This window comes from Brachypodium distachyon, chromosome 1 (assembly GCF_000005505.3).
Source record: "Brachypodium distachyon strain Bd21 chromosome 1, Brachypodium_distachyon_v3.0, whole genome shotgun sequence".
Classification (NCBI taxonomy): domain Eukaryota; kingdom Viridiplantae; phylum Streptophyta; class Magnoliopsida; order Poales; family Poaceae; genus Brachypodium; species Brachypodium distachyon.
The window spans coordinates 17,450,513-17,463,165 of NC_016131.3; the positions used below are offsets into that span (position 1 = coordinate 17,450,513).

General features: G+C 44.5%; 1 non-coding gene across 1 annotated transcript; it reads right to left on the minus strand.

Annotated features, from left to right (window-relative positions):
* Positions 1-12,250: 12,250 nt before the first annotated feature.
* LOC112270336 lies at positions 12,251-12,398 on the minus strand. Its single transcript, XR_002962728.1, has one exon. It is a non-coding gene; the product is annotated as a U4 spliceosomal RNA (small nuclear RNA).
* Positions 12,399-12,653: the final 255 nt, after the last annotated feature.

Here is a 12,653-nt window from a genome sequence, read left to right on the forward strand (position 1 = left end):
AATGATAGTATTCATGCATGCGTAATATTTCGAATATTATTCATGTTTATATATTATTTTCTTATTTGTTACATAATGCATTAAATAATTTCATATTCTTAGCATATACTCATATCTTGCAATAATATGAAACATAATGTCTATGTATGTATATTATCAATAATGTAATAACTATTTATAATTTTTTTCCCATATTTTTATATTATAATATTATTCTACCTTGTCTGACGACCTCATTTTCAACTATTTCAAACCACCACTTTTTAATTGAGACAAGCTCGTTTTAATTGTCTCCCAGTTCACTTGGAATTGGCTAGAATTCCAATTCCTAGATTTTGTAGCCAATTTTGCGATTCAACAAGGCATTATGCAAAAAAAGGGGCGACGTCATAAGAAAGCCTAGGCATTGGGGAAGAGACCACCATTATGAGCTTTGTCGATTCCCCTTACCTCGAACAGCCGATTTGACGCTTAGAGGCGAGGGAAAACCATGGATCAACATTTTGCTTAAAATTTTGTCACATTTTTCTGTAAGTCACCGAGGAGTGGAGGTGGCGGCATACAGAACAAAGGTATCTCAAACTTATATATCCTTATTGACGAGATATTGAGATTTGATACGGAATATATGTCTACTCCGTAGAGCTAGTGGATCTCACAACTTGTGAATCCATGCTTTTGGTCTTCTTGATCATCGGTCTGTAGTTTCGTCCTCAAAGCTTTGAAAAATTACCAATAAGCAAATAGCGAAGTTAAAGATGCTGACTTCAAAGTTTTTAGTTTACTCAGAATCTTTTGTTGTCATTTTATAAGTTTTTTTTTCCAATCAGTTGTGATGTCTCTTTCAATAAATAAAGTCATGTCATTGTTAAAAAGAACTTGTGAAAAATAGATAAAATTAAACATAAAGATTGGTTGTTTCAAAATATGTTGATTTTGTAAGAATGTTTATTAATTTTAAGTCGATCAAGAATTTTTCTTATTTTCAAGTTGATCTGAATTTCGTTATCTAATGAGAACATCTCTAAATTTCCATTGGTGGAAATTCATGACATGGGATCAATCCCTTGAAAATTGATGGTTTGGTACACTTTTCCCCATTCGAAGCAAAATATTTAGAATTTGGGTGGGGCTGATCAGCCCAAGGCCCAACGTTAATAAATTCTGAAAATCTCAAAAGCCCATTCATGAAGTGGGATAAGGGAAGTGGGAATAGTTCCACTTTGCTAGTTTAGAGTGAGTGAGACCACAAGTAAGGGATGTTGCTTCTCACCTAGTAGCAAGGTGAGCAAGGGAAAATCCCCACGCGTGCTCCTCCTTCGCTCGTCGCGCCGCGTTTCGTGGATCGATTTCGATGCCAACGCGTGTCGGTGTGGGGCCGGGCTCTATCTCCTCACGTGGTTTGGAGATTTTTGTCACGCGCGAGGTATTTTTGAAATCTGTTACGGACGCGTGCATATTTTTTGGAGTCGGTTCATGTTTCCTAAACCGAACCGATCTATACCCGCGTGACTATATATTGAGCCGCCCCGTTCCTCGATCGGTACCACACATCAAACCGAGCTAGGGTTTCGCCTGTCTCTCCCTTTTGCGCCATCGTCGTAGTCTACTCCATGCCGAGCGCCGGCGTGCACCAGCGAACGGGAGAGCAGATCTCCGGAACTTTTCGCCTTTGCGATCCTGTACGGGAAAGGACGAATAAGGTTTTTGGAAAGCGCTCTGCGTGACTACTCGCTTCCTTCACCACGGGTCATCTACCGTCCAAGTCGGGCGGTGCTACGTGCCGCTGTCTTCGTCGCCAGGAACGTCGTCAAGTCAAGTCATCGTCACGGCTTCTTCTTCATCGCAACAGTATGTAATCTGTGATCCGATCTACAGTTTAGCTATGATCTGCGAGTTCATATTGTTGTTCGTTGTGCTGTTAAATACTTCGAATATTTTTGGCATGTGTCAGTTGCTACTGTCGTCATGATCTATATTCTGAAATTATACTCATTAAATTGTTATTCTCGAAATTGCTTAAGTTTTCAACAATCAAAAGATAACGAGCATCAGTCCGCTCATGAACAAAAGGTGGTACTGGTACCTCGTAGAAATGGAGCCATACGTTTCTAACCAAGTTACCAACGGAATCATCTAAAAAAAAAGTTACCAATGGAATTCACAAGACGGCTTTCTACATGGACGACACAAGAGCCAATACGTTTGTGACCAAGTCGCCAAGTTGCAGCGGCTGTGCCGGCAACTCGCTGACGCCTGATTGACCCAAGGTCCCAATTTGGGTAGTGTAACTTGGGCATAGCTGATTAGGGGCACCGCACTATGTGGCCGGTTTGAAATACTCCGGATTCGTAAATAAGTAGACTATATGCATGGTGTTGTTGTTGTCATGAACTGCTTCCCTGCGTTGCTTTCGTCTAATTGGCCGCGCATACGGCGTATCTTTGTACTTTACCTGCAGGGTGGGAGATGTCAACATCGATCGATGTATCGATAGATCGAGGTGTATATACCGGAGACCTCGGAAAGGTCGATGAAAGTCTTTCAAAAAAAAAAATCAGGATCGAATCCGTTTAATCGATCAGATAACCTACCAGCCGGGCCGTTTTAATTTGTCTCCACTTCGGGAGAAAAAGGGAGTCGATTGCATCTATGGTCCACCCTCTCACGTTTCAACATCAGATCGGCGATATGCATGCATGCATGCAATATTTATTCCTGGGTGGCTGAGCAATCGACGCAGAAGTGCAGGACAGAGGCTGATTCCTCCACGTTAATTTCCTGGCTTACTAGAATAGAATGTCCCTTTTTGTCCGAGAAGGAAAGGACGAGAATGGAATATCGCTTAGGCTTTGCATTACATTTTCGTTTCAAAGCTTATTGCCACTCAAAATGCATGTTGCATGTTGCATGACGACATTTCTTGCGTACGATCAGGCAAACAAAATTAAGTCGCAGTCATTTTGTACCGGGTCCAAGTGTGAAAATGTTTTACTCTTTACTAGTACTGCATATGTATATATCCAAGCGCTAGAGTATTTTAAGATGATCGAGCCTATACTACTTGTACACTCGCCACATTAAGGTTGCTTAGTCAATAAGCAAAGATTTTGGGGATTAATTGTGCTGATTAATTTGTTCTGTTGTATACACCATCCGTTTCAAAATAGGACACATCATTTTTGTTGACTGTCAAACTTTATAAAGTTTGACCAAATTTATAGCAACCAAGACAAAGATATTACGAAAATATATTTCACAATGTATCTAATGAAATTCAATTGGTACCAAAGCTCTAAATAGCACGCTATAGCGTTCTGAGAGGCTCCCGCGAAAGCTAAGCTATTTTTGCGCCGCTAAATGGCTTAGTTCGCTATTTAAGCGGAGTACCATAGACGTTGATTGTTTTTGTTATATGGTTGGTCAAAATTTCAAAAATTTGGCCGTAAACAAAAGTTATACATACTAAATTTTGGAACAGAGGGAGTACCCACTTACATTTTCGAGGATAGATCAGTCACAGTACTTTCACTCTTCCGGAAAAGGTGTATATTTTATGCAAATGAGATCGATGGACTAAATTTTGGCGCAAAAAATGTCAAATTTTACACATCCGAGAAACAAAAGGGTTAATTCCCATCGCAAGAACAAAAAAAATAAAAAAATAAAATGAAGCTAATTACTCACGCCAACAATATATTGATCCTTATTTCTTCGTCCAACATGTATCATGGTTTAAGTTTCCTCCTTTGTTTCTCTTGTCGGGACCATGTCACCCTCAGCACACGCAGTCGACACGCCATGCCGCAAAGCCCAAATTAACCGTCGAAATCTAGACCAACAAGATTACTCAAAAAAAATCTAGAGCAACAAGGCAACAAAACAAATTAAGGTGGCTCACACACAGCTCTTTATATACCCATGATACGAGAGCAGCTTCGCTCTCCAGCACCTTTTGAGTCCTTGACCCCTTGAAATAAATCTCAGCCTCTCAGGTCAAATTCTGATATTTTGAGCTAGCTTTGGCCTGAAATTTTTATTCCAGCGCAATCGGACGTCCACGAATGGCCGAGTCGACGCTGGAGCTCGGCGTCGAAGCCAGCGAGCTTGTGCCGGGGCTGCCGGGAAGGAATGGCCAGACGGAATGGCCGGTCTGCGTCGTCGGCTTCACCACCGCGTGCATGGCAGTCGCCTTGGCGATCTACAAAGCACCGTCGGGCATCTTCGGCGACCACAAGCTCGCCTACTACGTCTCCGTCTTCGTCGCCGGCGTCTTGGGCCTAGCGGAGGTGTTCGCTGCCATCACCTGGATGTCCGGCCCGCATCAGGCGGCTCAGCACCCACATGGCCGTGCACGCCGCTGCGTCCTGTACGGTTCGCTTGTGCCCCTGGCGTTCGTCGCAGGCCTCGGTGGAGTTCACTTACTTTTCAAGTAAGAGCTCTCTGGCCTCTGGCGCGGTCCGGCCCGGCGGCCTTACCTATTTTTTAATTGGTCCTTTGTTTGCAGGAGTATTACTTCCTCCGTCACGAAATATGTCGCTTATTGTGAAACGGAAGAAGATTTCGTGACTTGAATTTGTACATAAATATATACAAATTCATGTCACTTATTGTGAAACAGAAGAAGTACCATATCGTGTGTGTGGGGGTGGGGGGCCGGGGCGCAATCAGAGCGTTCATGAAAGTGTTTGCTGTACACGACCCCCCAATGTTTTGTGATCGATGACGCAACGCCAGCCATCACGGCATGACGGATGCATGTTGTATCCGCCATGTACAGGTGTAGTTTATGATAGGTCAACGCTCAAAAAATTGTACATTGTCCGATTGGATGTTTGGTTTGGAGTAAAGTGGCAGAATTATCGATTCGATTGTGCTTCTCAAACTATTTTAAATCACAATTTTATATAGATCATGTATCGTGCTCTTTTTTTTAGAATAATGCATGGTGTTTGACTCAGAGACTTTGAAGGCCCACGAGGCCACAAATGGCAAGGTCAGAACGGCCCAAGTAACCTGACTCTTTTTTTTTGTGTGTGTGTGGCTATATCATCTCTGTCGCCTGATTTTTAAGCAAAAAACTTAAATTTAAATTGATGAATCAGAGTCGTTGGATTAATATCTAGATGCATTCTATTTCTTTTTTCGTTGTCTGTTTCGAATCTTAAAAGTAAACTTTAAAAAAACACTTTTTGAGACAGTGGTATCGTCGAACCACACTTATCCCAAAACCGACCCGCAAAACCACACATTTTTAGACAATTTGTTTCGAATAGCCCAATCGAGTGGTTTGACTATTTCATACGATTCCTTACAGGCAGGGGCGCACTTGTCTGATGCCACGTTTCACAAGGAGTTCATTTTTAGCAAAATCAACAACATACACTCGCCAAATCCAAATCCAAACCCGAGATCCCTCGTCAGAGACTCACCGTTGCGGCGTCTGCTGAAGGACTGTCTTAGTGCCTTGGACAGAAAGTGCCATGGTCGAAAGTCGAAACCAAGCTGCCTCCCACACGTTCCACCAAAAATTTATTGCGGTCTGCCAAGGTCTCCACATACTCTCCAGGAATGGGTGAGGTAGCGCTCAACGTCGAGGCGGGGACGAGGGGACGGTACGTGGACAATAGAATGGCTGCTCTGCGTCATCGGCTTCGCTACCGTGAATCTCCTGCACGGGTGCACGTCATCTCCCTGGAGGGCACGGGGAACATGGGCCTGGACATTTTACTCGGTACTCGGAGAGTAGCTCGACTCGTTTGGTACTCGGCTCGTTAAGAGCTCGGCTCGGTAGACTAAAGAGCCGAGTTGAGCACCTTCTGAAACTCGTTAACACTAAAGAGCTTAACAAACCGAGCTAGCGAGACTCGCGAGCATGCTCTTTAGCTCGTTAGCTGGCGTTTGGCGGTCGAACCAAACACAATAACCCACGACTTGTTAGGCCCAGCACACCCTCCCGAACAGCCCAACTGCCTGAATGCGGCCCAAGCCCAAGACTCGTTAGGTCAGTCGGGTCTCCACTCTCCTCGTTTCGTACTCTCGTCAAACTAATATTAGTCTTATTAGTGTTTTTGTATTGTACTGTATGAGAACACAGAAACTGTAATGGTTTCTAGTCTTATGAGTATTTGTCTTGTAGCCTGAATGGTTATTAGTCTTATTTGTTATGGACTTATTATATAATGATGTACAAATGCTTTGCTTGTCATTTTTCTGCATACATGATGCCTATTTTTTTCACCGCTAACGAGCACCCAACGAGCGCTCACGAGCAGCAAACGAACCGAGCTGAACAGAGTTTGATGTCCGTTAAGATTAACGAGTATAACGAGCGGCGGTTGATTCGTTACGATGCGAGCGACCGAGCGAGGCACACCGTTGGTCTTATCGGACGGGCCCATGGGCTTACCTTGGACAGTTAGCTGGACTACCACGGGATCCAACGCGCATGCGGCCTGGCCTGCGACCCACTGATACATGGGCTCCTACTGCGCGTTGGCTTCCTTGCATCATTGGGCTCTAAAGTTGGTCAAGATTTGTCAGTTCTCACGAGCCCGCCGAAGATGTTTTTTTAGAGATTTCGAGGCAATTCTTAGTCTTATGCAGCCACTTCCTAGTTTTTTGTGTTTAAGATTCAAAGCACCGTGGCTGTAATGGATATTTAGTCTGAATAAACTTACAAGTAATTATGAAGAAATAACTTGTGACATATGGCGTTTCTCGTGGCGGCTAGAAGTTCCTAGTGCTGGTACTTGTACACCCGAGCTGTGTCGTTCCAGCATAGGATCATTTTCACGTTTTCTTTTGCAGTTGTTTGTAAAAAAAAGAAGTTCGGTACTTGTCTCTTTCTTTAATGAATTTGCAGAAAACTATCTTGATCGTGCCCTGTTTTGTCACCAAAGGATCGGATAATTATCAAGATGCAAATGAAAAGAGCTAGAAATGTCAACTTCGAAGATTTAGTGCAACTTCATATTTGTTTGGAACCGTTGCTGCCATTTATGTTTATTTTTATTAAGTTGTGATATATTGGTTGAATAACTAAAGTAGTCAAACCACCGTTTTAAAATAATTGGAAAAATGGGTAAAATCAATATAAAAGGTTGGTTAGTCAAACAATAATACCGACAAAAACAGATGTCAAAACATAATTACTTCCGAGAATTCACTGTAATATCAAACATAACCTAAATTAAGACGTCCCTGCTGTGTTTTTTGTTTAATGAACTTAGCATTTATACAGTGATCATTTAATATATCAGTGAGAAAATTTTGTGTTCCGTTCGAAAAGCCATAGATTCCATGTGATACTACGTACAATAGATCACATGTATAAAATAAAAGAGTAGCTGTCAAAAGCATATGCAATTCTAGCCATAATCTTAAATTGTACTCCCTCCGATCCATATTAATTGTCGAAATATTACATATATCTAGACGTTTTTTAGACATAGATACATCTCCATATTTTAACAAATTTGAGACAATTAACATGGATCGGGGGAAATACTATGCATCTTTCCTCATTCATTAGGTCTTTACATCAGGCATTTGCCTATGGGACATGCTCCGACCTCTAGGATTGAATGAATTGGAGCATCGGAAAAGACATGTATCTGGTGAGTCGGAGGAAAACCGGTGTCCTCGTCGGTACCACGTGTGAGCGAGTCAACACATTCATCGGTTCGCTTGAACGTTGTCGATGGCCTCATGGCCATTGCCCAATAGGGCACCTTACAGACCGACAGAGGGATACAGTCATACGGATAGCTAGCCGAGCATAGCATCGGGGCGTCCCACGTACGTATACCTGATAGTGAAATCACGAGACTAAACAAGGAACCTAGACGAGCATCGGGGATCTATCGTTGAGAATCTGTGGAGGCTTAATCAAGACAACCCAGCCCACGCTGTTCTCCATTTCCGAGTACATTTGTCGTACTACATCCGATGGATCATCATCGTCGTACTCCATTCGAGTTTGTCCTGGGAAGGAGATGGCTGAGTTACCGGCGCGGAAATCGGGTGCATGCAGCTTCTCCGTTGTTTCCTGGGTTACTGCCAGCGTCTTCTTAACTGCTGCTGAAAACTTCTTTTTAACTCGTACGCTAGCTGCCGCCAATTTCTTTCTAGTAACTCGTAGGCTACTGCCAACTTAGATCGAATAGAACGGCTGCTGTCGGAAACGGGGGAAACCAGGTTATGTTCGAGACCTCTGGGCATTTATAAATTTAATTTCACACAAAAGGATGCTACGTACTTGTCCACTTGTAGCAAGTGTGCATTGTTTTCCTGAACTTTGGAGGAGTTTTGAGTTTTAATTGTGAAGGTGAACTTCAAAACCGGTTAAACGAATCCTGAACTTAGCATCCATGCTCCAATGCTCTCCATGTATCCGCGGAGCACAAACTGGAACAGGCAAGCGTCGGCCGTTTTGAGAGAACGAAAATTTGTTTCGAAGACCGTGATCCTGGCCTTTGATCCTTTATCCAATGAGAATTGTGCGAGTTGGAAATCTTACAAATATTGTGCAATGCGCGGAAATTCCCAAGTGCACCTGGGAGCACATCCTCCTCGTATAAAAAAAAGGTTCAAAATGATAGAAAATATTTCAAAAAGTATCACGTGCTACATAAACTCATTATCCTTTGTTTTCTTCCGTTGGCTCATTTTTGTAACTACGGTCGCTAATCGGTGAATTGCATGACTCTTATAACCTTGCAATAAAAATAGTTGTGTGAATCGAATGATGCAGAGGCCAGGGATCCATTCTTCTTTTCGAGAAAAAACCCGTGCCAATAACAGAGTATTATGCGCTTCCAGGATATGTTGTGCAAGAATTCTCGTTTTCTGGGGAAAAACAAAGGAAATGTAACTTAAGACATTTTCTGTTTCCTTATTCTTGTTATATTGTGTAAATCTCAACATCTACATGTTAGATTCTTTTTAGAATATTCCAAATTCTGTAAATCCACATTTGAATTTCGAAATAAAGGGGACATGTGCACCCGGGTGCCATTCGACCTCACTCGTGCAATTTCCGGAATCCAATTTAGAAATCATACAATCAAAATGACACAAAAACACCGTGCAAACTTCGATATGTAATTTTTATTTCCAACGGGCGCGGTACTGAATCACAAAAACTCTTACGTCAATTAAAAAAAAGGTGTGGCTATTTATAAGTCAGGGAAATATCCAGTGAAACCCTATTTGGGTGAAAACTTGCAAACTTTGCTTGTACGCGTTGGATCTAAAATGTGTGGTCCGGATGAGAGGTGGGATTCCAATCCCATCACTTAAACGCACTTTTCGCAGATAACCCCTTGTTTTTACCCACTGGAAAACGATTCCGGCGACGATTCATTCCTTCCGCCGCAATGGAGCCTCCAAGTGCTGTTCCGCCGCGGGCCGCGATGCCCGGCGCTTCCCGTTCGGTCCTCAGCCGCCCCGCGCTCCGCTGACCCGAGCTCCGCCGCCTCGCGCTCTACCGCATGACGTCGATCCTGACGGTGCAGCAGCTGTCCACGGGGATAGAGGGCCTGGACGGGCTCATGGCCAGGGCGGAGCCCGTCGGCATCCTTCGCCAAGCAATCGGCGCCAAGCATCCGTCAGAGTCCTCTGCTTTTCTCATCATCCAAATTAATCAATTGCTGGCGATTCTCTGCTGCTCCAATTTCTCAATTAGGTTGCCCAGGTCTGATACCCCGGCCACTCTCAAGTCCAGGTCAATCAATACGCTGACCAGAGCTCCGCCGCCCCACAATCTGGCCCCATTTTTTTTCTCCCGGCAATGAAGAAAGAAATATGCCGCATGCCGTGATGCACAGGTCGCAGGAAGCTATGATGCCCAGGTTGCAGATTGCCGGGATGCATAGGACGCCGTCGGCCGTGATGCACAGGTCCGCCGCTGCCGCCACTAGCGCGTGGGGCCGCGGTCGCCGCTGCTGTTTGCCGAAGCCGATGCATCCCGCGCCTGTGCCCAACGCTGCAAGCTGCCCGCCGCCCATGCTGGACCCCTCGCCATCGGCTTCCTCAGAGCTCGGGGGAACGAGAAAAAGGGGATCGAGGGATAGCGCACGGGAAGAGAGAAGGACAAAAGCAGGGGGTTATGCGAAAAGTGCGTTTAAGTGATGGGGTGTAATCCCACATTTCATCTGAACCACACGTTTTAGATCTAATGGCGTACGAGCAAAGTTCGCAAGTTTTCACCTAATAAGGATTTTCACTTCCCTCAAAAAATAAATAAATAAGGGTTTTCACTGCATATTTTCCCTTATAAGTCTCCTAATTTTTAAAGAATACACCTTAAATCTCGGTCGATGGTTTAGAGCCATTAGATTAAGATTCGATGGTCACCTTCATTCTCTCATGTCTAACTTGCTATTGTTGGATTAAAACCTGATGGCTAAACATTATTTCGATTGATCTATAACTAAAAAACTTCACAATAACAAGACAGCTGAAAAAAATATCACAAACACTTTTACGTCAATGGAAACTCTCATCGATTCCTTGGTCTAAACCCCCACTCGAGTTCCCAAACCCTGAACCCCCACGGAAATATGAGCAGAAGACCGCCTTCCGACTGCCGTCCCTCCAAAGTAAATTACAAATGGAAACCTGCCACTCTCGCTAGCACACGGTACGCAGTGACGCAAGCTGATCGAAACCACACAATAGAAGATTAACAAACTAAAAGAGCTCACAGAACAACTCTTATATTAAGCGGGCTATTCCATAGACAAAGAGAGACCCATCTGTTCACACCTGACGGCTGACGGCATTCCCTACCCACAAGCTGCAACCTAGCCTAGCCAACACCGCACCAACACGCACGGGGGCAGCTGTACCACAAGCTGCATAATTTTTTTTTTCCACGCGATCCAAAGGGATCGGATTCCACAAGCTGCATATATATACCAGTTGACCAGTACACCTTACCACCGGGAAATCATTAGTTGCAGTCATTCAGTCGTCCAGGAATGGCAGAGATAGAGATACCGCTCGGCATCGACGGCGGAGAGCTCGGGTCAGGGCCGGCGATGAACGGCCGCCGGCAGTGGCCGCAGCCGGAATGGCAGGTCTGCGTCGTTGGCTTCACCACCGCGTGCATGGCAGTCGCCTTGCCGATCTACAAAGCACCGGCCGGCGTCTTCGGCGATCACAAGCTCGCCTACTACGTCTCCGTCCTCAGCGCCGGCGCCTTGGGCCTAGCGGAGGTGTTCGCCGCTGTCACATGGATGTCCGGCGCCCATGAGGCCCAGCACCCACAAGGCCTTGCACGCCGTTGCGTTCTGTGCGCTTCGTTTGTGCCGCTGGCGTTCGTGGCAGGCCTCGGTGGACTTCGCTTACTTGTCAAGTAAGAGCTCTGCTGTGCTGGCCCGGCGATCCTATATCCTATATACTCCTACTCTAAATTACCTCTCAAAAAAAGATATACTCACTCTGTCTAAGAAAAGATGTCTCAACTTTGACTAAATTTGAATGCATCTATACACTAAGTCATACATAGATACATCCAAAATTTGACAAACTTGAGACATCTTTTGTTGTACGGAGGGAGTACTCTATATTGGTCCTTCACATGTTGATTATAACTTTTCAACAATAAGTATTTTATTGATTATCATCGTCGCGTTAAGCAAATACAACTCGCACGTGAGTTCAATGGCCTCTACATTACTAGATACACAACTAGAAAAGACCGCTCAAGACTAAAAAACAGGTTAGAGCGACAAGTACAATATTCGTAGGTAAGCACGCCACCCTACCACGCTCCAGCTACGTCAGGCTACAATAGCCAAAACCCGGTCCACTGTTCATTATACTTGTTGGCTCTGCGCCTCTGTGTTATATATGAATTTGTTTTGCACCTTTGAACTTAGATGTATACTCGGCCACACCAAAAAATTTGTTCGTCCTCCGCCACATCTTGTTTCGGAGTTTCTACAGCTCACTCAAACTGTTTCTGCCATCTCGTTTGCTCGTTTGTTTTGGTCGGCCGCCTGATTTCTCTGGTAGTCCATGTATGCATGTATTGCACCTGTTCTTTTGTACTTTTTGTGTGCTGCTCTAAGCGTCCTTGCTCTAGTCGACAAGCTTGGTACATGGCCAAGATGGAGCATCCTTTTCTCTAGGGCAGAACTTGCCAAGATAGGCTTGCGAGGCTCGATCTGCGCCTTGCAGTTTGCACCCTACCTTGTGTGTAAAGGGTTGTTTAGGCAAATATTTTAAGCTTAGTTTTGTGGGTTTTACCCTCATGAGGAGGGAACCCTTCCAGAAATTCTCAGTGGCCCATGAGGGCCAAAGAGGAGGTTTGGAAATAGTTTTCAACCAGCAATTGACGCGCCTCGGTATAACCTCACTAGCTGCGTCATTGCCCCAAGCGCAAAGATGGTTTCAAACGTGCCCCCGGCTCCCCTTCTTATACACGGTGACGTTTCAAACCCGCTGCTCAACTGCCGATGTGGGACAATTAACCAAGCACGGAGCAACAAAGAGCAACAAACCTACTCACCGGTGAATTGGACGCCAGACAAATCAGCAGCTCCCTCCTTCTTGTATAAATCGGTTGTTAAAAGTCTGAGAAACAGAAGTCGACGATCTTATATAAATTACCGGCCCCCTATGTTTCATTTTGGTTCCCCTAA